The sequence below is a fragment of the Myripristis murdjan genome, chromosome 14, assembly GCF_902150065.1.
Source record: "Myripristis murdjan chromosome 14, fMyrMur1.1, whole genome shotgun sequence".
NCBI lineage: Eukaryota > Metazoa > Chordata > Actinopteri > Holocentriformes > Holocentridae > Myripristis > Myripristis murdjan.
In genome coordinates, this window is record NC_043993.1 from 28,269,805 (window position 1) to 28,297,798 (window position 27,994).

Genomic DNA, 27,994 nt, shown 5'->3' on the forward strand with positions numbered 1-27,994 from the left:
GAAAAAGTCAGGGAGAGATGACGTGCATGGGCTGCAGTGTTTGTTTCTCTGTTTCATCGAGGCGAGCCAGCAGAGACAGAAGACAGTAGCATGTGAGCACACCTGACTCCTGCCAGCACAGTACCAGAGGGCTCTGCGTGGGACTAAGTTGGCACCCAGTAGGCAGCCTGACCTTCGGGGACAGCAAAGAAATGGGCATATTTTGGCAGATGCTCAAGGTTTCATCCATCCTTCGAGGGGGAATCATATTAAAACGGGTGCAAGCATTGCCTCGGTGGTTAAATTACCAATTGATGGGAATGTAATTAATTTTTGGGTTGAGAAGAAGGTGATTACCACCCAGGCATGAAAGTGGTATGTAGGAGGTGTTCATTAAAAGCGCGCACTTCGAAGAGACAGAGTGGCACTTGGTTTAGGCGCAGCATAAAGAGTGGTGTTATATGTAAGAGCGAGCTTTGCTGCCACCACAACTTCACAACATGGAAATTTCACACTGTATAGCAGACTTTTCAGAGGCAGGATATATTTGGTGACAACAGGAAAAGGTGACAGATTTTAGAGTTGTTTGAGTTCCTCATTCAGTGGAAAACAACAATTTGTTTACTACAATTGACCCACATTTTATATTGCAACAAAACATTTTGTAAATCATATGGCACTACTAAAGATTTGACTACATATAATCAAAATCCTATGATTTTTAAATATGAATTTTTCACTGAAATGCTCACTTAATTATTTTCTTCTTCTGTGGCTAACAAAGTCATCAGCATTCATAAATCACAGAACTAATAATTGCCCGTGCAAAGCAAATGGGGACTGTTTTGCAGCACAGAGACCTTCGCCCATTTCAAGTCATCAAAACACAACAGTGCTGCTGCTTTTAGGAAAACTAATATGGAGGACTTCATCTTGAAGTTTCTGAAAGTTAATTTTCATGCAGTATCATAGTGGAATGAATGGTAATCAATGGCTGGATAAAAGGTAGGAAAAATGATAGAGTTCACACATTTTGTAGATATGATGCTAAACATGCAGAATCACTGGTACAGTCCTTTTAAAGCAGGTCAGTCTAAACATGGCACATATTCTTGGTGTAATTTCTGCTGTGACAGAATTTATTCCCTCCAGTAAACCAATGACTTGTGGTTAGATGTAACTGAAGTGGCTTCTTTGAGGTCATTCCTTCTAAGTATGCATCGAAGTGGCTGTGTTCAGTGCATTTCTAATGATCTATGTATAGATATATGGTCTGTTCCTCATCTCAAGTCTGACAGAAAAAGCCAGCTGGTTTATAATGAACGAGTTGTGTTGAATAGCGAGCCAATTTTACTTTCAATTGCTCTTCAGTACTGCGGGACACAGTTCCACTTGTTAAGCGTCAGGTTGAGCAATAGTGGCAAAATGTGGCTCTTTGCCAGGCGACTGATATAGGATGACCCTGTGCCCTCCATCTGATGGCCACTCAGTGACAGTGGTACAAATTACCCCCGGTCTCTATTGCTGCAGGGAAACAGAGAGGGGTCATGAACTGGCATCAACAAAATGTAACCCGAAGGAAGTGCATGTTCGGAGGTAAGCGACCAATGTCATGTTCGCTGAGATAGCAGACAGTTGTGGGTTATCATGGGAAAATGAAAAGTGAAGGGTTTGCGGGTATTGGGACACAGGCTGAGCATACAGTTCATTTAAAATGCTTATTCTGTAATCTACATTCTCTTGTAGCTCGGTTCAACCCTTAACATTTAGATAAGAGCTGGTACAACAATGCAATATGTGAGAAACTCTGCTATTCAGTGTATGTGGAGTGGCTTAAAGGCTTTCAGGTAAATTTCATCTGCAGTCAGGGGTTAAAACATACAACAGTGTAGCAACACAATGTATTAAAAAGTTAAGATGCATTAAAGACCCAATACAAAGTGCATTAGTGCCTCCATTGTTTTGAGTTCATATGTAACATGGTCAGTGTCTGCTGGGACAAATGGAGAAAGTTCCCTGACAAGGTGCTGAGTAATCAATTCATCACTGGTACCTGGAATTTGGATTAAGACGGATGAGGCTGTAGAGAACAAAACCACAAATCAAGCAAGTTTTCTACACAAAACAAAAGGTCAATATCACTTTTGAAACCAGCCATCAAGCTTATGCAGTGTGGAAAACCTGCACTGCTTTGTCTTCACACGACAGCAAATGTGGCTTGTAAATTCTGTTTGCCGCAAGCAGAACTAAAATAACCTGCCACCTGTACTAACACAGCTGCAAAGCTCCTGTGAGACACTGATTAGAAGCACAGTTTCACCCTAAATAAAATTAGGAAATCCAGCAATCTACGTGCACTACATCATGTAAATTTCCAGAGATGGGTCTCTCTCTGCCACAGTGAGCGGCGGCAATCGGAGGCAAACTGCGGTCTATACAGCAATTACTGCTGATTGCTGACAGACCCTTGATTTTGCTTGTAATTACAGAAGCAGAGAGCACCTCTTGTCAAAGTGAATATTTACTGAAAGCTGATACTCAGATTAGATCCGAAAGCTTCGATATCTGGTGCAGAATTGACAGTTTAATTAACGTCGGTATTACTAGCATGCAGTATGTAAGATTTCAAGATCAATATGCGATAAAATATTATCAATAATTGATGGAGTGCCATAATGAATTTAATACAGCCGAGGAAAAGACCACTTGTGGAAAATTGCTTTGCCCATCCAAAGGCCTTCCAAAATATAATGAAATATAAACTGACATATCTTATCACAAATTATGTGCATACCCAGCAGGGGCGGATCTAGACAAATATTCATGGGGTGGCAAGAGGGTGGCATGGAGACTTTAAGCGGTGGCAGAAATATATATGCTGATAAAAACAAACGATCACATATATCAGTATTTGCTTGGAAAAACCCCAAATGAGGATATTTTAACTCAAAAACATTCTATTATTGTGGTACATGAGTAAAGCATTGAATAGAAAACCAAAAGGTGTCATAGAAATATTTATTTATTTATTTATTTATTTATTTATCAACCCCTTAAATAGTGGGAGTGTCATCTTTTGCTGCATTTACTTGCACTCGGACATTTGAGTCTCGTAACAGCGAGTTTCCAAACAGCCACAATTAAAAAATAAATAAATAAATTGTCTGAAATTGGGGTGGCAACTAGGGTGGCAAGGCATTTTTCTAGGGTGGCAGCTGCCACCCCCTGCCACCCCCTAGAACCGCCTATGATACCCAGGTTGTTTAACCAGAGGGAATCAGGGAGCAACTATGACAATGTCAATAGATCACAACAAATGTTCCCAGACATCATGTTTCACTAAAAACAGCTGAATTTTGGAGACTGTCCTCCGACAAAAAAACATTTATGCAGCAGTTTATTATGAACTATAGTTATGTTTACAAATTCAGCAGCCTCTAGTGGTCCTGTAAACAACAACACTGTGGAGTAGTGTTATTGACAATGTGTGTGGAGTTCAAAGTTCAAATTCTGGATCAAACAAGAGTAATATATGTTGTTCGGTAAGTAGTAATATTAGTGAACATTAGTTAATGTTTCCTAACCTTAACCGTGACTTTTTCCTGACCTTAACCAAGTATTTTTAGTAACTAGCACATTAGCTTGCTATCTAGCTTGCAAGGCTTGGGCTGTATTAGAGACGTGGGTCATATTTCTGTGTGTTCAGACCAAACATGAAGCGAGTTTTTCACGCAGCGCAGTTACATACAAAGTCAATGCAAAGACGCAAATAGGCAGAAATTTGTACCGGGCGACATGAATGAGGTGAATTTCCGTGCCACAAATGATGCAAAAACGTTCATGTATTTGTGTGAGCTGAAATTTATCATTCGAGCAAGTCTGTGACGCCAAAATTCACTTTGCATTTGATATGGTATGATTTTTTTCCCCATCATCAAAACATATATGTAGCTATGTGAATTGGTTCAAGTTAAAATATTACTCTGCGTAACAACTGGCATATGAAAAAATAAGAATATGATATAAAAGAGAAGAAGTTATTAAACTTGTAACAAAAACAAACAAATCCTCGCTTCACTTACAGTTTTAACCGTTGGAGATTTCAAAATAGTTTCATTTCTGAAATGTCAGCAGTAACATAATTGTCTTGGTTCTTGCAATACTATTATGCTAATTTAAACTCATACTTTGTTGACTTTATAATTTTTCCACACAAAAACATCTCACATGTAGACCTAATCTTTGCTGGTCTGAGTAGTCAGGATTTTATTTATTTATTTATTTATTTATTTATTTATTTATTTATTTATTCCACTGAGCACTCACATGTTGTTAGTCTAGAGCAGTGTTTCTCAAATGGGGTACATTGGAGTACTGCAGGGAGATTTTTTAAAATGTTGATTTTAAAAATATCAGCCATGCATGAATCATAAAATAATTAGCCAGTGCTGTAATAGGTTAAAACATGTAAAGGTGAGTCTGATAAAGCTTACAAAGAAAACCTGAAAAGAAGCAAAAACCGAGCCAACAAAATATCCCAAATATCAGGCTGTTGTTTCACACACTGTTGGAGCTGGATTGTCCCTATTTTTTTTTTTTTTTTTTAAACTGGTCAGGGGTTACTTGGCTAAATAAATCTTTCAAAAGGGGCTACATTATTGAAAAAAAAGTTTGAGATTCACTGGTCTTGAGGATGAATCCATCACTAGAGAATTGTCGAGCCGTGTGTATTGCTGAATTCAAAATGTTGTGTGTCCACATTCAAGTGAAAAAAGAAAACCAGTGCTTCATGACGCTGTATCAAGGCAAGCCCCGCAACAAGGCTGTCTGCTAAACTTTGTCCTGCTTTAAAAAGCTTTGTCACGTAGCGCTTTATTCACTAATCCTGGCATTTTTAAAGTGACCATTTGAAAAATGTGACACTTCTGACTGAATATCATTGAATTTAGTGGCTGTCTAAAGGGCTGTCTTTCTTTCCAAAATACTTACGTTAGAGGAAATAAATGTCTCTTGGGAATACAGAGCACAGGGCGTGAAGTGGAAATGCTTCACACATCATAGATACGAGGATTTTTGTGGATGCAACCGTATCTTGACGGTGTGTTTGACAAGTTTCTAGGCCTCACATATTTCTAGATACAAAAACACACCGGCTAAACTTCTTCCATTCTGCACTTTCCCAGTTCATCCATTGTCTTTGTGCAGCTTGAAAAAAAAAAAAAAAAAAACTCCTCTGCTTCTTTTTGCAGTGATGAATTGCTCCTCTCAAGCAAGCGGCGTGTCTCTGCAAGTTCCTTTTGATACTGTAGGGAAAATAATGGGAGAAAGCGGAGTCCAGAGCGATAGAGAGTGGAGGCATGTTGTACGCCGGCTAGAGTCACCAGTGTCGTCCCACTCTTGCAAACCAAGGCCGTCAATGGGCCAAATGTAAAATTACACCATTGTTATGCTTTAAAGAGCGTTTCCTATCATGTGCACAGTCGGAGGTGTGTGCTTGGAAAGGCAACATCTTGTTTGACCGCGGAGTCATTTGTTTGAAATATGTGGCACGACAGCAATACTGTTTGGCTATCATCAGGAGGCCGGTTCAATGTTTGGGCATCAAACTGGGTCAGACAAATTCAGTTGATGCCTCCTATCAAGACTAACACCTTTTGCAATAAGCCATTTCCTCAGGCCTGAATTTTTGCGGCTCCAGCAGGACTGCAGCCTGCATCAAAACTCCTGGAAGATAGAAGGCACGACTCACTGGAACATTTTAGCAGACAGAGGATTGATTATTGTCAGTCAGGTTGTAAATGCGGATGTAAGTGTTTGTCTTGTCGGGTCGTGTCTGGCCTTTTTTTTTTTTTTTTTTTTTTTTTTTTTTTTTTAGCAGAAATTTCCTTTTCTAAACCGAGATCAGTTTTCTCTCAGCTGGAGACAATGCAGTTACCTCGACCGTGACATGCTTGGTGAAGTTTGACAGAGGATATTGGTTTGATTTAAGAAGATCTCTGCGACTGTCCTGACGAACTAGAGAACAGCTCATAGGCCTATATTTTATTTGAAAAATACCTAAGATGTGCATCTGTGTGTATCACTGTAATCAGCAGCATTGAACTGAAACATATAGGGCTCTACTTTTGTGACTCGGCAGCAAAACTGCACAAGTCGTGGCGTCTGATATTTGGCTCTTTAGCTTCCAGTGGTCAGTGCACGGTGCTGTCAACACATGGACAATCCCCTGACATACTGAAGACGCATCGTGGCAGATACTGACACTTCTTTGTAAGATGACAATCATTCACACCGCAGTCGTATGTGTGTGTAGCTAGGATGAAAAATATCTTGTTTTTTCCAGTTTAAAGGATTTATATCAAAGTAAAAATGGCTAGCAGATCCACAAAAAGTGTGGGTAAGCTGTTGAAAAAGGTTATCTTATTATATTGCGTGTTAATCTCTTGATAAAGCCAACAAATTAGCTGCCAGAGTTTTTTTTCTGTTAATGAAATTTGAGTTTCTGTAGGTGGTGCTCTTATATTTGTCTGCACACCCATGGTAAGTATAGGCAGGGCTGAAAGTGACTAATTTATCATTTATTTTGTTGTATTGTAAATTTCTATTTTTTAGTCCTATTTTTACTGTATTTTATTTTATTCAATTACCTTTTGATGTATATGTATTTATGGAAATAGCTTTCTTTGATGTGAACTACATTCCCTTGTGCTGCTTATTTTATCTTAACCCTATAAAGCCTGAACTATGAAAGAATTGGCAGAAAATTCCAATTTTTTGAAACTGAACCCTTTATTTAGTCCTATAACAAAATATATATAAAAAAAAGAAATTCAAAAAATATGTTATTACACGATCTTTCTGGTGTATGATATATGATATGTACTTGAAGTGCCAATGCTATGGTCCAGGGTGAACAGGGGAAGTGTTCAAAGGTATACAACAGTATTTTGGTCAAGTATTGATTAAACTGAAAGCGAAAAACGGAATTGAAAATGTGTATCATATATGATACAAATGGCTTTATAGGGTTAATTACATTTACATATACAATTATTTACAGTTTACAATACAAATAAAATTGAGCAGCTTTTGGTGTGTGCCTTTTTACTATAATTTTAAGTCAGTAACTACTTTTATGAAAGTGAATTTTTGAAGTGTTGAAGTGTTGAACTAAGCTACATTTTAAATCCTATCCAGTACAGAGTACAAATGCTGTTGGTGCTCTGTGAGCATCAGAAGCTGGACTGTCATAATTTAACTAGCTGGGGAGGTGTTCACTGTCAGGTGCTGGAGATGAGAGGAGGAATGCGTCTTTATTTTGTTGGTTTTTGTAATTTCCACTTAAAAAAATCTACTTTTAACTCTGTTCCTTTCGAATTGCATTGAAAAGATATAGCTAACAAACATATTTTTTTCCAACTCTGTAACTTTTACATTTTAAATGAACTACTTTTTACTTTTTCTCAAGCAGATTTTTTTTTTTTTTTTTTTTTTTTTTTTTTTATGAATGCTTCCACTTTATCAGTATCATCACAGTAACAAAACTTCTACTTGAGAAGCACTTTTTAGTACTCTTTCCACCACTGACTATTATTTTTTCTGACAAAGTCTTCCCAGACACTGAGCGTTAACAATAGAAAATGGAAAAGCTTCATAAACTGACTATAGGTTTAATCGCCACTGGTAAAACAGACATTATTTCTTTAACAGGTCAAAACCACATTATTGTAAATCTGTCCAAGTTTTCCATTCAGTTAAACGTTGCAGAAAATCTGGTGAGACTCTTGACACCGATACGCCCCTGATCTTCTGGTGCGATATGTAAGAAGAGCACAAAATCACCTGCTCATCTCATCTGTTTGTGCCTTTTGGCTTTCATGCTCATGTTCTGGTGATTTCAGTCCTCCAGTCTTTTCCTGGGTCCTAGAATGACTGTGATATGTAAAGGCACCTTTGTTAAAAAAAAAAAAAGTCTTTCCTGTTTTACCTCTCCTCCTTGCTCTCATCAGATCAAGTTCTCCTGACATATTCTGATACCATCTTTCTCATTTTCTTCCGCTACCTCTTAGCCACTTCTATTCTTTACCTGTGCTTGCCGTTCTCTTTTTGGTTATCACTCAGATGCCTTTGTATCCTGTATTACTGCTGTTTTTTTTTTTTTTTCCTTTTTTTTTCTTTGTTCCAAACAAAATGTGCCTCATTTTCTATTATTCACCTTTATTCGTCTTACTCTGTCTTGTGACATTTAGAAAATTAAAAAGGAAATTTAAAGAAAGGGGAAAAGGTCAAATGCAAATCACCTTGGTGGTATGCAAATCACAAAACTATGACCGTACATCTCTGGCTTGAATATAGGTGCTAATGCAATAATGAAAACATCAGCCCATAGCCGTGATTTACTTCCAAAGCAAAGACGCATTAAACTCTTGCCTGATGTGCATGGTGATTATTACAACCGCCAGGCCTGTAATCAGATTTGGAGATGCCCAAATTATGTGCATGGGAAATATTTCATTTTCACAGCTTGACGTGTATATATATATATATATATATATATATATATATATACACACACTCACACACATTCAAACACTTTCTCTCGTCAGGTGGATCCTTTGCATACTGATCATGCTGATCACATTTAGACACATTTCCCCGAGCTTCTTCTGCTACATTATTCCTCACTTGATTCGAGCAGCATTTCCAGACAGGCTAAAACACTCGCTTGCCAGAATTCTAATGATATAATAGCAGAATCACAGATACCGCTGCTCCACAATCAGTTTAAGGGATTAGTATCACCAGTAAGTGAACTGCTGGTCAAGGGCTGTCACCTGCAAATTCCCCCCACAATTGACATCCCATTTCTTCTCAGGGCATTAAAGGCACTTTAACCAGGCCCGCTGAACTGTAAAGGAATATAAATGAAAGTACAAGCCAAACTCAGGCTTGCTGGAATACGCATAATCTCACCAACTTGCATTTGGGTTTTTTTCGTGCTGCGTGTGAATTAATATTCCATTGAAGAAGCCATTTTCAATTACAGAGAGGGGTTTCTTCTGTAACTGAAACCGTCTGCATTTAATAAACGTAATGCCTCAAGTCCAACAATGATGCAAATTGAATATTTTGGTCACAGAGCTGCTACTGACTTGACTGGAAATGGCTCCCATTCCTCACAAAATTATATCTAGTGGCTAGAACAAATACCTTTTGCTCCATCAGTTATGGATTTGCACTGAAAATTAATTTTTAAGTAAATGGGTCAAAATGCGGCATTTTGGCTCTGGATAAAAAAATAACCAAATGACAAAGTGAGTACCTAAGAGGATAGTAGATACTTTTAGGATCCTGATTCGTGCACTTTTTTGACTAATAGATAATAATGCGTTGAGCCAATGGTTTCTCCTGGCGATTTCTGCACACAGTCAGTACAGCTGGAGATAGCAGGCATGTTTCCCTAATTTCAGAAGAAGCCATTTGCTGCCATTCATTCTTGCTCAGGACACCGACTTCCACCAAGCTAGATAATCCATCACAGTAAACATGAAGCCATAATTTGCTAATTTGCTTTTGTCAAACTTTCTCTTGCATCATTATTTCATGTTGCCTGACTTGACTGTTTTCATATCAGTGCTGCATTACATTACATTCTTATTGTCAGTGGCCTGACACTCACGGGAAGAAATGCACCAGGAAATAATCCCCCAAAAATTTTTATTTAGGGCGTCTTTGTCAGCCGGGACAGCGATTCATTTCAAGCTAGGTTTGACACCGTGAAGTTTGCATTTTAAAACCAACAGAAAATGGGTAAATGTTAAAATATCTGCAGACAGCATGCAATCAGAATGATTGGGGGAAATGTAAAGTAGACACAGACAGAGGTAAATGGGCTGTAACTCTAAATGGCACTTTCCCCTTTAAGCTCCAAAAACACCTCCGGATCTCTTGCTACACCCTGTTTTTCAGTTTTATGGCTTCCCTCAGCTTGCATACAGACTCATATCTGTTCATACAGCTAACAACCTCTTTTCAGTGCACACAAACTATAGGAAATATCTTGCAAATAACATTGCGTGTCTGACTACAAATGCAATGTATAAAGTTGTAGATTTATTCAACTACCTTTCACTGTCACCTGGTCTGATACACAGGCCACTGTGGTGGAATATGTATAACTTTAGGGATTCAAAACATCTGGAAATCCGAGGTTTGATAAGACACGTGCCACCTACATGCAGATGTGACGAGAGGGAGACAGAAAGAGAAAGCGCTTTAGTGTTATTGTGCTCATCTCAGTGCCTGAAACTGTTTTTTGCCTAAAACGGCTAAACTTATTTACCTGCAAACTGCTTGAGGATGTTCCTTTAATTATAACCTAATTAAAATACTTGTATAAAATCTGTGAAACACCCTATTTGACCGTATAATAAGAAATAAAGATCATAAATCTTTCAATTAATATGTATGAGTAGAACGGGATCAACAAAATGGGCAATTAAGCTCATGACCTCAGCATAATGCAAGAAATTATATATTTTCCTTGCATGCATTATCATGTAGATTTTCCCCATCCGGCCCCCATGGTGATGGAGTTTGATACACATGTTGTAAGGTCTGCGTACCCTCTTCTAATTGTCTGAGTCAGTGTGTGTGTGTGTGTTTGTGCATGCATGTGCACTGCAGCCTGGCACCGGAGTTTGTCTGCACTCTGGCCCGCTGTCTAATTAGTGGCTGTAATCTGCAGGCTCACTCTAGGATCTCGGCTCCAAGGGCATCCGGGTCCCCCAGCGCTGGCTCCCACCTGCCTGGCCGTCTGCCTCCCCACCGACATGCAGATGGTCTGGAGCGCATCCTGCTCTTCATTACCCCGGTTCTTCAGCCCCTTTCCCAGAGCGCCTGAGTGAGTTGAAACATCAATCCATCAAGGAGATAAAGACCTCCGCTCCACCTGGCGTCAACGTGTGCACCCGGTGATCAGACCGTGCAAAAAAACGCCCAAAATCAAGGTGAATTGTTCCAAAATGCATTGAAGATTCAATCATCCAAACTCTCTGGAGAGGCATTTGGTCACATCAACAAAAAATGTGTAAACGCAAATCGGGTCTAATCCACATCACCAAATAAAACTGATCAAATAGTCAGGAGGAAGTCCAGATAGTGGCATACTTGTCAGATATGGACTGGCAGGATATTTGTAGATTGGAGACAAAATGTTTACTGGCAATTTTAAATATGACAATAGGATGTGATGTGCATGGCATTTAGTTTTGTGAGCAAAAGAGAAATCAGATTTTAATATGCATAATGGAGATGCATTTTAAATATAAATGGAACCCTAGTTAAAAAAAAAAAAAAAAAAAAAAATACAATACATGGTTCTAATACCCACTATTTCCCACTGCATGCTGACCACATCTCATGCTGTGTATTGTGTTTCTGGTTTTATTTTAGATGCAACACAGCCGCAACCTTTGTTTTTTTTGTTTTTTTGTTTTATTTTTTTGGGGGGGGCTATTATGTCTGCCCTTCAAGGGGAAATCATACTGAGAATGTAACATCTGATCAAGCAGACCTGAATCCATCCACAAGGTGCAGAATAGAATAAAACTAAGGAGCCTGCGACTTCTGTCTTAAGAGGACCAAATGGCCCTGTTTTCCAGTGACAGTCCTTGGATTTGGTGCCCGCCGCCCCCTTGCCGCAAGTCTTCCCAGAATGCTCTCCCTCTGCCATGCTTGAGTTATTTTCACATGCAGCTACTTTAAGAGTGTGCTTTTACAAGCCAGCAGTCACTTCTCATTGGAAGCTGAATTACAGTGAAAGTACCCTCAAGAAAAATATATTTTTGTTTACTAAGTTGCATTGGGAAAAAAAATCAGACAGCTTCATTACATCCTCAGTACAACTTCAATATTAATATAAAAAGCAAAAGAGTGTAAAAAAGCATACCAAAGATAAGGATGTTTTTTTTTTTTTTTTTTTTAATAACACTGAATAAAGTTTTAAATGTGCAATTTTTCATTAAAATCAACAGTGGGTGTAGAAATCACCAATTACTTAACATGTAAGAGTGGCGGTGAACCAATCAGAAAACAGCCTCAGTTTTCATCCTTCTCGCCTCTGATTGGTTGTCTCTCCAGCTGCACCAGCTATTGAACACAGTAATGGTAATTGTTAGCCAGGTAGCACGGCACGCTGAGGATTACATCTACATGTGGAGCTTTACAAGTGATCAGCCACTTTCTCACAACAGCTGGTTGCTTATCATCATGAGAAAAATGTGATTCTCCACTTGTAGTAACTCTCAAATCTTCGTGGATGATGAAGACAGTGGGCCACTCAAGAATCATATTAAATGATACAATCCCTGTTTTAAACTGGGTTTGCCATGCCTTTAAAACTGCTCACTGACAATAAAATAAAATAAAATAAAATAAAATAAAATAAAATAAAATAAAAATACCATAGAACACACACCATACACCATACACCAAGAACCATATAAACTCAAGCATGAAATAATGTCCATGTTTTCTGTCAGTTTGAGTCTGGAAGCCCCTTATTTACTGTACATCAAATCTCTTCAGTTTTGCATGCTGTAAACCAGGAGTTTGAACCTTCATCAGGCAACTTTGCACTTCAGCCGCCCCAAGTGGCCGCAGGAGACAACTGTTTGAATTTTTGAAAGTTTAGAGGACATCATTACCCGCATTTCATGCAACGTGTGAGTGGTGGCACAGAAAAAGTTTGGCGCTAGATTTCTTATTAGAGGTTTTGGTGAAAAGTTTAGGCCATGCGCTCTGATTGAGGTCTTCACTCACTGGTGTTTAGGAGCCAGTTTTGTCATTTGCTTTCAAGTTTTGATTTGTCACTTCCTGCGCAAACCACATTTGGCTATACCCAGACCCTGATTTAATTTAGGCAATTAGGATGAATCTACAGGGCTGCAATTAGGGAGGATGGAACGCATCTCTGCTGCAGCCCTACGTGTGATTTATGCTGATAAGATGGGTGTATTTTTTACATAAAAAAATCTTGCCTAGTGCAAGATTTAATTATGTGTTGTGAAACTCCCCAACACTGGGCACATGAACCAATTAGGCTTCAATTTTGATGATGTTACCAAAGCATGGCTTAAATTCCTTAAATTCCTCCTTCCTTTCAGTCGTGTGTGTGTGTGTGTGTGTGTGTGTGTGTGTGTGTGTGTGTGTGTCTGTGTGTGTGCGCACTCAAAACACCACAATCCAAAACAGTCTCTGATAAACGAAGATGCTGCCTCATTGAAAACGTGGGAACAGATGTCCTCCTCATGACCAGCGGCTGAAAATGAAACGTGTTTTATGCACAATTTACAACACACACTTTAGCAGTGCTCGTGAACAAAGAAAGTATTGAAGAGAAGGAATACTAAACCATGAAGATGAATTGTACGCATGTGATATGGATTATTTTCCTTCAATCTTCAACATTTGATAACTCAACCGTGTGTGTGCTCGGACGTCTTTTTTTTTTTGTTGTTTGCCCCAAAAACTTCTCAGTACATCTCTTTCTTCCTATATCCTTCCTTTTTCACTGCAGCTAAGGGCCACGGAGACAGTAAATCTGAATCCGTTCTGCAGTTTCATGCTATAAAAAGCGAATATACCTGAATACTGAACTTTGTAGAGATTGTGGGAATACAGAGCTCAGCATGTAATAAGACAGGATATCTGCCATTTGAAGTAAGTGACTGTAGCACTCGCACCTCACTTGAACAGGGGGGGAAACCTACGGAACCCCTAAAGGGACATGGGGAAAAATTTTTTTTTAGATATGTTTCTCGTGCGCACGAGAAACTTTCTCGTGCGCACGAGAAAACACATGGAGAAATTTTTTTTTTTTAGACATGTTTCTCGTGCGCACGAGAAACTTTCTCGTGCGCACGAGAAAACACATGGGGATTTTTTTTTTTTTTAGACATGTTTCTCGTGCGCACGAGAAACTTTCTCGTGCGCACGAGAAAACACATGGAGAAATTTTTTTTTTTTAGACATGTTTCTCGTGCGCACGAGAAAGTTTCTCGTGCGCACGAGAAAACACATGGAGATTTTTTTTTTTTTTTAGATATGTTTCTCGTGCGCACGAGAAACTTTCTCGTGCGCACGAGAAAGCATTGGATGCGCGCGCATGCCTATATGACACGTCCTTCCGCTCCACGGCGTCAGCCACCACATAAACCTCCGGTTTGCGGCTACCGCAACAGCAGCAGCTGCCTTTTTCACCCGCTCCCTCCTTGATCTCCCTAAAATTAAGGTGACAGACGTTAACCGAATCATTCAGGCTAATTCCGCCACAGCCAGCAAGAGAAAGGACAAAGGATTTACACTCTACGTGTCAAATTACGTCCATAACTATGAAGGTAAGTTAAGTGTTTTACGTTAGCCTCAGACTAGACTAGCGTACATGTTAGCGAGTGGCTAACAACGTTAACCTTCAGCGGCATCAGCTGCACCAATGATGTTACTGTTGTAGTTTGTCCTGTGTCTTTTTGATAGAACGTATTTAACCCATATCTACATGTTGATCACAGTTTCAAACAAGGCGTGTGTGGCCGGCCCCGCCCTGTGGAACCACGTAGCAGCTCTCTTGTACCAGACTGCCCACTACTCCCAGAAGAAGCTCACCTCTGTCCCACCAGTGCACAGCTGCACAGTCAGAACAGAGGTGGCACAAGCCAAGAACCATGGTAACTTGTTAAACTTGACTAGACAGTCGTATTTGTGTGTAGGTGTGTATAGTGTGTTTACATAATACTAAATAATTATCTTATCTCACTGCAAGGTATTAACCCAGATCCGGTTAAGGCATAAAGTTTGTATTGTTACTTACTGTATCACCTAAATGCTGTCAAATTTGAATCACAATGTCTCTTTGGTTTTATGAGGATTTAAAAGCAGACACATTTCCCAGTCTGATTGCAACTAGCTGTAATGACCTACAGTATATTTACATGGTGATGAAAACCTCAGTGTCTGACCTTTCTGACCTCAATGCTCAAATTTCTGACCTTTGCGTTGTTTTGCCCTTTTTTCACAGGAGTAACCATTGCATCCTTCATATTGTTAAGTGCAAAGCTAGTCAACTCTATCCTTACCACAGAGAAGATGAGAAAGTTCAAATATCAGCGAACATCTGGTACAACTGCTGAACACTGTTGTGTGTCTTTATGCCAGACTACTACATGCTGGAAGTGTACCATTTTAATTTGTCTAGCTTTGTACTAGAACATAGAAGTCTGTGGATGGACAACAACCATAATTTGTGCGTTTGGAGAATAGTTTCAATGCAATCACATGACATCACTTTCTTTCATTGTCATCTGTATGTTCACCTACTAAGGATATTTCATTGTTAACTTTGAATTAACTACTATTTGTTGAAATACTTGTTTCTTTTTCAACTGATGTGTATGTTTTACTTAATGTAACTTCAACTTTACTGCTTTTTGTGTTAACATTTTGGTACTTTGACATAAACACTTTGGTATCAAGGCCTGTCATATTTTCTCATTACTTCATTTTAAAATATGCACATATTTGTATATTTGATAGACAACTAATCAACACCAGCCATTTGTAATTCAATCAGTATGTTTTTAATTCAAATCATAGTTTGAGGTTTATGACATTTCATTCAGTAAGTTGGAGGTTTATGACATTTCATTCAGTCAACATAGTGGAAAACTACAATCAATGAAATCCCGCACAGCCACAGGTAGTCAGGTGCTGGAAGGCAGCAGGAACGTGCGACACACTAAGACAAACAGATCCTCCGCACACTGACACAGACAGTCCAGTGAAATAAAGTGATTAAGTAAAAGTTTGTGTCAGTGTGCGGAGGATCTGTTTGCCTTATAGTGGAAAACTAATTAGACAAATATATGCTGAGAAAGACATAAAAAAAGAAAAAGTCAACCCACTCCTTTATGATATTTGTGATATCATTGTCACAGGTAATCCTCTGGATAAACATGTCCTTTTGTGTGTAAACAATTGGGACAGAGGTGATCTTCTGGGAGTAGTGGGCAGTCTGGTACAAGAGAGCTGCTCCGTGGTTCCACAGGGCGAGGCCGGCCACACACCAACACTGGCAGCTGTCAGCTCTACAGGACGTGAATCCCTCAGTACAATCTGTTACAATACACACATGTTAAGACAAAAGAAAATACTGCATTTGCAACACATTACAGCTACAGTGAGCATAAAGAGGAGATGTGTAAGCAAATAAACAGGAGCATTCACCTGATAAGACCCCTATAATTCTCTAGCCTCCTGTTCTATAAATACCATAAACTGTTAAGAATAAATAAATAAAGACTAGTTGAATCAATTGTAAGCCGAACCGACGTTTATCACAATGGTATGTCTCACAAAAACTTGATGTGAGTAAGTTGTTTTCTCAGGAACCTGAAGTGAACCTGCATGAGGACTCTCCCTTAAACTCAGGCTGTGAGGAGGCTGACTTTTCCTCACTGACCTGTAGCACTGACATCTACCTGTTAGCCCTGTCGGAGCCTTGTTTGAAACTGTGATCAACATGTAGATATGGGTTAAATACGTTCTATCAAAAAGACACCGGACAAAATACAACAGTAACATCATTGGTGCAGCTGATGCCGCTGAAGGTTAACGTTGTTAGCCACTCGCTAACATGTACGCTAGTCTAGTCTGAGGCTAACGTAAAACACTTAACTTACCTTCATAGTTATGGACGTAATTTGACACGTAGAGTGTAAATCCTTTGTCCTTTCCCTTGCTGGCTGTGGCGGAATTAGCCTGAATGATTCGGTTAACGTCTGTCACAGTAATTTTAGGGAGATCAAGGAGGGGGCGGGTGAAAAAAGCAGCTGCTGTTGTTGCGGTAGCCGCAAACCGGAGGTTTATGTGGTGGCTGACGCCGTGGAGCGGAAGGACGTGTCATATAGGCATGCGCGCGCATCCAATGCTTTCTCGTGCGCACGAGAAACATATCTGGAAAAAAAAAAAAAAAAATTCCCCATGTGTTTTCTCGTGCGCACGAGAAACATATCTGAAAAAAAAAAAAAAAAAAAAAAAAAAAAAAAAAATTCCCCATGTGTTTTCTCGTGCGCACGAGAAACATGTGTAAAAAAAAAAAAAAATCCCCTTGTGTTTTCTCGTGCGCACGAGAAACATGTGTAAAAAAAAAAAAAAAATCCCCATGTATTTTCTCGTGCGCACGAGAAAGTTTCTCGTGCGCACGAGAAAGTTTCTCGTGCGCACGAGAAACAAACCTAAAAAAAAAAAAAATTCCCCATGTGTTTTCTCGTGCGCACGAGAAACTATCTCGTGCGCACGAGAAACAAACCTAAAAAAAAAAATTTCTCCATGTCACTTTAGGGGCTCCGTAGAAACCAGACGACACGGTGGAAATAAAATAATCGCAAACAGCACCAATTGCATTCAGACAATCGCGGCTGACACACAGAAAAACAAATGGCTTCTCAGAGTTCCAGCCTCACCCTCCTTCATCTTCTTGACTGACGAGGGAGAAAATGTAGGAGAGGGTTAACAAGTCTCAGGTGCTCTCTTGTCTCCTCAGGCAGCTCGTTGTCTCTCCCTGCCTCTGAGGCATCGCTCAGTCCCACCCTTTCTTGCCACAATGACATCCTCTCATAAAAAAATGATTGCTGCAGGGAAAGAAAAACTGATTATGGAATTTTAGTTATTCATAGTACTATGTCCTTCGCTTGCAAACTAACTCTGTGGGTGGAATCATCTGCATTTCTATTAAATAGGGAGTAATGTGATTTTTAGGTAGCATTTTTAAGCATCCCAAGTGGGCATTTGACAGACAGCAATGTGCATCAGATGGCTAGATCTTTTGTAGAGTGTTGGGTTGTACAGTTACCTGGGCTTTTTATGAGTCCACATAGAGGAGAAATATCCTCATTAGTTGCTCTGTGCTCCCCTGGGCTGCTAATCCAGAATACTGTGTGTGTCTCTACAATTCACTTGCACGGTGCTGCAAAACAGCTCCCAAAATAAGACTTTTAGCACACAAATGAACATGAACAAAGTGGATTATGCAAATATATATATATATATAAAAAAAAAAAACAACAGGTCCCAGTACCTATCTTTTTTCAGTGTAATTATAAATATAGTGAAAGTACTAACAGGTCATTCCTAACAAGGTTACTATACAGAAGTTTCCTGCTTTCTCTCCTTCCTATGCAGACTCTACCTGTCGGATGTGCTTTCTAATTCAAATGGGAAAGTAACAAGAAACTAGCGTTTTAATTTCCTCAAAAAATGGGTACAGGAACTTGTGTTTTTTTTATGTTGGCATAATCTGCTTTGTTGGTGTTATGTGCTGAAAATGTTATTTCAGGATGTGTTTTGCTGAGCTATGGAAGTGAACGGAGAGACACAGATTCAGTATTGTGGATTAGAAGCCTAGGGGAGCACAGAGGAACTAATGAGTAGATTTGAGTTGGTTGCTACAGTATACAACCCAACACCAAATATTGAACCAAAGTTCAATATTGCTTTAAATTTTATATGACCTGCAGCCCAAACCAACACAAAATTTACAAAGTGATGTTTATGACAGAGCAGAAATTGTTTGAAAATGATATCTGGACTCACATGCAAGCAGCAGCGACGGACAGCTATGGATGTCATCTAAACTGTCACCCTTTATTTACTCAAGTTTTCAACATTTAGGTCATCATATCAGCATCTATTCAGCACCAAATTTCTGCTGCGTTGTGCTTTGGAATGAAAACCTTCATTTTGAGCGCCCAGAATGCCTTCACCTCAGTGAATGCTCGGACAGGCCTCCTGCCACTGGCAATAAAGCGGTAAATAAAAAGGCAGGTCAACTATGAACAGTGGTCAGTGACCCTCATAAGGTCACCAATCAGCGTCACAAACGAAAACCTGACATATTTTCAGAGAGGCATTCTTTCAGACACTTTTCCCTCAAAAAGCCCAATCCTCATTTATGCTTGACTCTACTTACTAAAAACTATGAATTTAGGTCATGTTAACCTATGAAGTACCGCAAAAAAAGGATAAACTGAGTTCCACAACATTCTACAATCTTGAAAGGCAATGAGCAGCCGAAGAAAATAAAGGAGCAAATGAATGAAGGAATAGTGGAAATATTTTGCATTTAAGTATTACTTGCTATAGCTGATGTGTAGAAATGGAATATGATGCATTTTATCGGCCGAAAACTCCACTGCAAGGAGCTGTAAAAGCCTCTGCCCGGGTGCATAACACTACTGAAGGTGCCATCAGCAATATTTTCATTTGTCCCCTGCAAAGTAAAGAGCAAAACGGTTGTCCCCTCGGTCCAATTCAGTTTTCACTTACATGGTGAGGTCGCAGGAGCCATCACTGAGCACTCTAACTATTCATACTGCTGAGGTCTTCAGAGGGCAATTCTGCACACCATATTTATAGGATTGGGAAACAGAGACATTCCATTTACAGCTCCGTGTTCACTTTTTTTTTTTTTTTTATTTGATTCTCAACATAACTCCCCAGACACCTTTGCTGATGCCAACCGCTCATAAATTGGCATGTATGCTGCCTCTGCATTATTTTTCATCCCACTTTTGCAAATGTATCCGACATGATATCTATTGCATAAACACTGTGTGACAGGGCTGATTTCCCCAGAGTCATATTACATAAGGTGGAATTGGTTCAGAGTCCCCTGAGTAATAAACTACCAGTCCCCTTGTATTTTGAGTCCAGGCGCACCCAATCACTCCTCTTGCACACACACACACACACACACACACACACACAAAGAAGTGAGAAGCAAAACTTCACCAAACGGCGCAGCAAGGTAAGTCACCATGACATGCTTCAAATTCCCTTAAGTTCACTTTGTAAGTCTGCCTTCCCACTCTTAAATATAACAGTGGCTCCAAATCACAGGATAACAACCAGCCACATAAATCAGTGCCGATGGCATTTACTCAAAAGTCCTCAGTTTTCTAATCTCCTAAAACAGTCAGTAAACGTATTCAAACTATTTGCAAATTCAAAAGCATTTTACATATTTCATGTGTAGCTCCTGCGGTGTCGGTCCTTGTAACGGAAGTCATTGTGGTGTTAAAGAATTCACTAAAAAAACAGATTCTGTACCATCCAGTGGCTTTTGTGTGTTGATGACACACACTGCAGACATCATTAATTATCAGTTTATTTGAGTGTCACCTCAGCCCTGTGGCTCACTTGCTGATTGGCTGCCTTCCCCTTCCCTGGCTAATGAAGCAGTGCTTATACAACAACATGATTCATTATAAATTGTTAGTTTGTTTTGTTATATCAGAATAAAAAGATTGGGTTTGAAATTAGGGGTGTGTGATAATTTTGGGGATTTTGTTAATAACGAAAACAGATGAAATTTTGTGTTAGCCAAAAATGTGTAAAAAAAAAAAAAAAAAAAAAAAAAATCAAAAATCAAAAATGAGTTTGTAAAAATCTTGTACTAAAGTCTTGTACTAGCTCGCTCTTGTTAATAGTATACTAGATGCTGTTAATGATATTATTAAATCTGTTGTTGTAGCAAAATATGACACCCTCTGCAGTTTATACCTCAGAGTCTAATGACATGAATCATACAGTTTAGGCAGAGCTGTGTGAGTGACATATTTCCAGCTAGGCAGGGTGTCCAAAGTTGTCAAAGTTGTGTGAAGTTGTCACGGCCGCTTGAACCAGGTGACAGCGTTTGCTATATCTTGCCATCTTTTGCCCTTCTTGTTGTAAGGCGCTCTTTTGCAGAATGAGTCAAAAACTTTGTTGAATGTGATTTTACTTTGCCGGTACCCAGGGTGGGAATTATACCGCAGCCATGATGGCCATGGCCGTCGTTGCCCCTCACACTGAAAATAATTGTAGCCCTCACGGCCAGTTTGGCCGGTGTGCCCCAAGCAGTCAATCTCTCAAGGTTATCATGGATGCAAGAAAATCCCGAGCAGAAAAAAAGCAAATCCCGACCCAAAATGAATTAAATTTGAAGCAAAGCAATGTTGCATGCGTGCGCAACCATTATACAACACATAGATCCGACCGAGCATTCTTAACATCAATCAGACGTTTAGAATGTGCTCAAATGAGCATGACAGCACAGCTAGCCGTGCTCAAATGAAAAATACCTCATCACTGAAAATATTACTCCACCTATATCTTATTGCCTGAGTCTGTGTGGTTTCCATGGCAACAAGAAACGTTTCACTGAAACCCGCATCAAAAGCCGCTGTCAACTTTGTTAGCCTGCATAATAGACCGTTTTGTTGTCAATTTTGATATCTTTGGCGACCTAAGTTTGAATAAATGGCTGAACGAGGAAGACAAGACCACAGAAAAAGGAGAGATATGCGAGAGTGACGAGTGAAGAGCTGGATCAGCTGGAGAGGTCAAGAAATGAAGCCGGTACGGCCTGGTCAACGTCTTGGGCCGTCAAATGTCTACAAGACTACCTGAAAAACACCGGGCAAACACCTGATTTCTCAACTGTTAGTAAACAAGAGCTAAACAAGATCCTCTGTGAATTTTATGGAGCTTTATTTTCTATAATGAATTATGAAATGCCTCAGCAGCTTCAGCACTACGGACAGTACCTGTAGGATTTTCCACGGACAGTACCTGTAGGATTTTCCATGGAGATTCCATGCCTCAGCACCACGGACAGTACCTGCAGAAGCAGATTCAGCACCATGGACAGTACCTGGAAGATTTTCCATGGAGATGTGCAGGTTGTAACTTTGTTCTTGTTATTAATGTGCTAATGTTATCAGTTATTAATTAGCCTATTAATCGTTATTAATTTGTTTAGTCATTATGAGTAGCCTAGGTCATTGATTTAATTAATTTTTCAATTTGTTTGCATCTGTACATTGAAATGAACATTTAATAAATCAACACATCTGTGAAAACTGTCGTCTTTATTTCAGAGGTAAACTGATAGTAGCTTGAATAGGCGAATATATAACTCTGTTCAGCCTTATTGTTACTGCTTACTTTTGTTGCTTTTGCTGCTTAGCCACATTAATCGTAACTGACGTTAAATTGGAGTGACACCCCCCAGCTGAAATAAAACATCTGCCAGTGAGTTTATGAAATTGTTCTGGCGCCAACACTGGGAAGCAGTAGCCTGTATTTAAATATAACTTTTAATATAAGTTGGTTGTAGATAAAGATCAGCTGTGCTGCTGAGTCTGTGTCATAGCACCTGTTAGATTAAAAATGACTGAGAAGTCGGCAGAAGTATAACTATCAGTCCATGAAAAAATTATTTTTTTTTCCAGCGGATATTCTAGTTACAGCATGATTGAACTAGCAAAGCAGTTTTGTGTTGCTATGTGTGGTATTTATTCAGTTTTGGGAAATCACGATGTCTAGAAAACATGTAAGCCCAAGTTGGCTGGCTGACAAAGACTAGTTGAAGTCAGATCTCATGTATTTCTGCTGAAACAGAGAGAATACTAGCAAAAGACCTTTATATTTTGGGAGCGAAATGCCCACAGTATGAACACATTTTGATTATACATTTTATTTTGTTGATAATAGTTGTATAATCACATTGTATTTTGTGTGATTTGAATTGTATGAATTCATGATGTTTATTCATAGCATAGGTTACAAGTCCACGCATTTTACTCAATGGCCTTGGTGCCCTGGTATGTGGCCTTAATGCCCTAAAAAAAAGTGGCAACACCAAAGGCCAAATGGCCTTGCCCCTTAAATTGCGTAATTTCCACCCTGCCGGTACCTCAGCTGCTCGCTCGAGGTCAACTCCCGACTCCCAAAGACAGTGAAACAAGTTAGTTGCGGAGCTGTCTTTAACGGCAAATGCTTTCCAACGTAGTCTGCAGATTGGTGTCTTCTGAGCAACATATGTCTGTTCAAAGCCAAACCACCTTCACGCGAGGGAGGATCTAACGAGCTCGACTCAGAGGCTGGCGCTGTTTGTGTTTGCTCACTTACTTTCAACTTCAGCCATGCAGGCAGCTCCACTAGCTTAGCCTGTTGTGACGTGTGAACGCTGCATGTGTTGTCAATGCACATGTGCACTAGTCTGTCCTACTTGGTTTGATCATATGCAGTGAATGGTTTGATATGTTTTTTGCAAAATGAGTGCCACCCTTGAGTTTGTCATTTTGCACATCGTTAAAACAACAATTAAGATATTATCATTGACAATATATATCGCGCACCTCTACTTCAAATACTAGAAACAACCATCTAATACTCCCCAGTGACCATTTGGGGGGAGGATGATGAATAGATGGAGCACTTCAAATACCTGGGCATGACACCAGACAATAAACTCACACTCAAGTAATAGATAACATTCCAAAAAAAAAAAAAAAAAATTCTTCATCCACAGACATCAGTTTCCTGACATCCAATGACATCTCAGTCTATCACAGCATCACAGAGTTAGTGCAGGTACACTATGAAGTACAAACCTCTTTAGTTTTTACATGAAAATACAGCGCACACATTAGTAGCAAGACTGCACCCCATAATTTCATGTAATTGAAGACAATTGAAGATGACATTAGAATTTATTCCAGGGCTATGTTAAGCTTTGTTTTAATTAAGGAGCGATCAAGGCTTTCTCAATATCCCCTAATGCAGAATTTCAGAGATAACTGAAATGCTATTTAAAAATACCTGAACGGTGTACTGAAAATGTCATCCTCCATTTAAGGTGCAAATTCAGGTTTTTATGTCTGAAATGGCATTTCAGGGATAATTCAGGAATATAAAATTCATCAAATTAAGATAAAACCATAGAGAAATGAATACCTCTAACCCATTAAAGTTACATATATGGAACTTTTAAGTGCATTTTATGGCACATAAAAATCCAATGAGGAATATTTTAAGGTGTCAAAATGAAGGGATATTGAGATTTACTGTTCAAGTTACATTTTTACAATAATACAACATTAACTGCATTTAATTTAATTCTGTATTGCTCAATAAAGAGTTGTTCTGTAGAAAATGACTTTAACCGCACCGTCATGAAGGTCCAGGAGGAATGTGGCTATATGCAAATTATGGCTAAATATGGCATATAACCACCATGCACGTTTAGATCCTTGTTACTGCTACTAACCAGCAAGCAGGTGAATGTGATGAAATTATTTGTAATACGAAAGGACACCAAAAAAAAAAAAAAAAAAAGGAATAATGCAGTGGGTTATTTTCCACTCTAATCAGTGTGATTTTAGCTATTGCTTTGTTTTATGGAAAGACATTTTGGGGGAGGAATGCTTCATGTTAAGTTTATGACTGTTTTTATTCGTAATTGTTCATAATTGTTGTTTGTCGAATCGGCTCTAATTTCTTAATACGGCGCCTGCCAGTGAATACGTTTTCCATGCTGGACTAAAGACTGTGTTTTGCTATAAAACTCATCATCTAAACTGATCAGATTCAGCAAAAATGCTCAGTTCTTAATAAAAAAAAAACAAAAAAAAAAAAACAGTAGAAACAGCTCAGAAATTCTACTGAGACGGCCAAGTTGTACATACAGAAATGCAACCGCGTGTTCACAGCCGCTGCCACCAAGAGGTCCAAAATGGCTGCCAGAGGGTGTTATGTCACCTAAAAGCACTCCAAAGACGAGTGAAGTGTCTTGCATCTGGTTGCCCTGGATGAAAAATATAATTAAAACCTAGGGTGGGGTGATCTTGTCATCAACTGGAAAAAATGACACAGCTGGTGCCGCTGACTCTGTAATTGGCCTCTGATTCTATAACAGACCCTGAAAATCATGTAATCGCACACACTGGCCCTATTTGCTCTTACCTGCTCGCATGCAAACTGGAGTAATTAGACTAATTATTGTCAGATTACTCATAATGTTGCTGTCTTCCATTATGTAAAGCAGTATTTAACCTTGTGTGTATCATATGGTTTTACCGGTAATTTTTAGCCATGGCTAGGAATGCAATTTGTTATTTAGCACTCGGAGGAAGTTCGTGTGATTCTTGCTGCCACTAGCACTAATTGTACATCTCAAAAGGGGCTGGCCCGGAAAAGAGCTAAGGAAAATTATCGTTTCAGTTCAATTGCTCTTCCAGTGATGATCCTTACCATGTGCTATATGGTACAGTATATATATGCACCCTTATATATGGTTGATGCCTGCAGTATAAGTGCAGAGTACCACTGCTCTCATGATTTGAATACATATTTAATGAGTGTCTGCGTGGTGCTAAAGCCTGCAGCTTCACACAGCCGTCCCTCAGAAGTCCTCTTATGCACATCTCTGACATCTACATTCCCATCCCTATAACCCTAGCTGAAAATACAGATGAGTGTGGGAGCATTCAAAGTGACAGATGCATATTATGCTCAGAAATGCAATGCTGTTTTTTTTTTTTTTCTTTTTGAATGCTTCTTATGGTTTGGGTTGTTTTATTGTTTTGTTTATTTGGAGTAACTCAAGTCATCTGATAATAAAACTCATAAAACCTCAGCAAAAGCTAGATCACCTTTCCCAGCACTGATGCGGCACACTTTCGAAATGTGTAGCGTGAGCTCTCTGCGTGTGGCTTGACCCTGGCTTTTCCTTCAGACAGCAGCTCTTGCATGGAGCACTCTCCTTTTCTCTCGGGACACAGCTGGAATGTCAGAAATGCTGGTGTTTTGTGACAAGGTCGCGTGGACATTTTATTGCAGGCATTAGAAAGAGCAAACACGCCTGTCCCACTTTTCACAAAGGTAATTTCACAGGCCCACCATTCCGATTCACACTGTGCAATCATATTTTTTTTTCTTTTTTTTTTCCTTTTTTTTTTTTTTTGATGTGAGGGGACATCATCCATGCAAACCGTAAGCAGCAAAATCAACAGCAAAGCCAACTGAGCACCTACAGGCTGGTATTGAGTTTCCTCCTGCTGGATGTTTTGCTGAAGGTGCTAATTATTCTTATGCAGAGGTGGGTGGAAATCAACAAAAGGACTTTTAATAATAGAGTATATGGATGGATACACATATATATATATATACATATATATATATATATATATATATATATATATATATATATATATATATATGCTTGTATATCATCATATAGAAATAACGTAAAAGAGGACAACTTTTGAGAGAATTTTGCATCAATTTAAATTCCTTTGATTTCATTTTATTTTTGGTGTTATAACTTTGAGTACAGGTGTTATACCTGCATTTGGTTTTTCAGAACACCAAATAATATTGCAAACTAGGCAAAAAAAGAATGTATTCTTTGGAGATGCACATGCCTACAGAGGTCTTGTCTAATAAACCATTAATCAAACCATTTCTCATGAATAAAAAGTGATTCCTCATCAAATGCATGTCAACATTTTTAATTTTGGACCTCAACAGACAAGCGGGGCAAGAAAAGATGTGTTTAGCTTGGCCTATTCCACTTTGCAAACCTGGGGCCAGATTCTCCAAAGGTTCTTAAGATTAAATTTCTTCTTAAGTTCCACTTTTTTTCTTAAGTTTGGGTTTAAGAAGAATCTTAAGATATTTTCGAATTCACAAACAAAAGATCTTAAGAATCCAAACAAAAGATCTTAAGAATGTTCTTAACTTTATTCTTAAGATTTTTCTTAAGAATAAATGGGATTCTTGAAAGAAATTATCTTACTATTTTTCTTGAATAGTATCGTAACTTTAAGACAGGTAAAGGTTGTCTTAAGTAAGCACATGCTGTGTGAAGGTAAGCTATTTTTCAAACATCTTTGATTAATTTAGAGCCAAATTTGATTATATAACATAGATTAATGTAGTAGGCTAATACCTTAATAATTTTACATTGTATATGTTAACATAGTGATAATTGTTATCTAAACTGTAATTCAGCCTAATATCTAAACCAGTATTTAGACACATATAGACACATATATTGTTTCTGAGTCTATTTGAGGACATTTTGTTTAGCCACCAGTCACCATTCATGTGTCAATTATATTTAGATTCCATTAACTAATAGGTTAGTAATATCGTCGCTGTCCAATACAAAGTATGTATCTCAATTTTTGAGAAAACACTTTTATAACATCAAATCAAAGTTGAGACTATAATGGATATTGCTTTGTTGTATTTTAGATGGAACTGCTGTGGGTTGCAGCTCGAGGCTGCAACCCACTTACAAACTTCTCAACTATCTAAAGGTAGATAGTTGAGAAGTTCGTAAGTGGAAAAAATTAAGACGTTCTTAAGATAATGTGCAGTTCTTAAGAAAATAATGGGGAATAGCACTTGAGAACATTCTTATGAACTTCTCATTTTTTCCTCTTACGAAACGTCTTAAGATTATTAGTAAGAACTTTTTGGAGAATCTGGCCCCTGACCACTTTATCTGTTGTGAAGAAAGTCAATGCACTTCTCAAAATCTGCAAATATCCTCCGTGGTTACCATCCAGCCTTGATTCAAGCCTCTGAACTGAGATTTTGCGCCTAAAAGTAGTTCCTATCAAATGGATAATGTGCTTGGTGAGTTGTATTTTTCAACATACAGACGTACAAATCAGTCAAACCCCGAAGCCCCCCCTTTTCAACATGTCTTTATTGACAGTCGTTTCATCCATCGCGTGCAAACGTCCTCAACATCCTCATCCAACTTGACTAGCCTCAGCACTTTTTCCCCCGAACGCAGCAGATCAAAAGCCTCTGTGAGCCGAGCGCACGCGACTCCTTTTAGAATCTCATCTCATCAAACTTTTAAGAAAGATGATAGACATTGATCTCCTCTAATGCGCTTCCCGCAAAGCATGTTCCTGACATATAGCACTTCCAGATGCGGCTCCGGCTCGCACCGGAGAGCTTGGCCCGATGCCACAGGTGTTTTTAGACCTCAACCAAATGGAGGTTGCTCTCCCATGTGGAGTCAAACATGATTAATGAATCGACTTCCTGACAAGTGTGACAGGTCAGGTTGACAGCTGATGTCTCCCTCACCGTCCGTCAGTCAGAAGACTGGTGC

General features: G+C 39.0%; 1 protein-coding gene across 1 annotated transcript in view; it reads right to left on the reverse strand.

Moving 5' to 3' along the window:
- The window catches only part of opcml (opioid binding protein/cell adhesion molecule-like), a 297,742-nt gene that overhangs the window by 246,373 nt on the left and 23,375 nt on the right, over window positions 1–27,994 (reverse strand). The gene's annotated exons all lie outside the window — the stretch shown is intronic.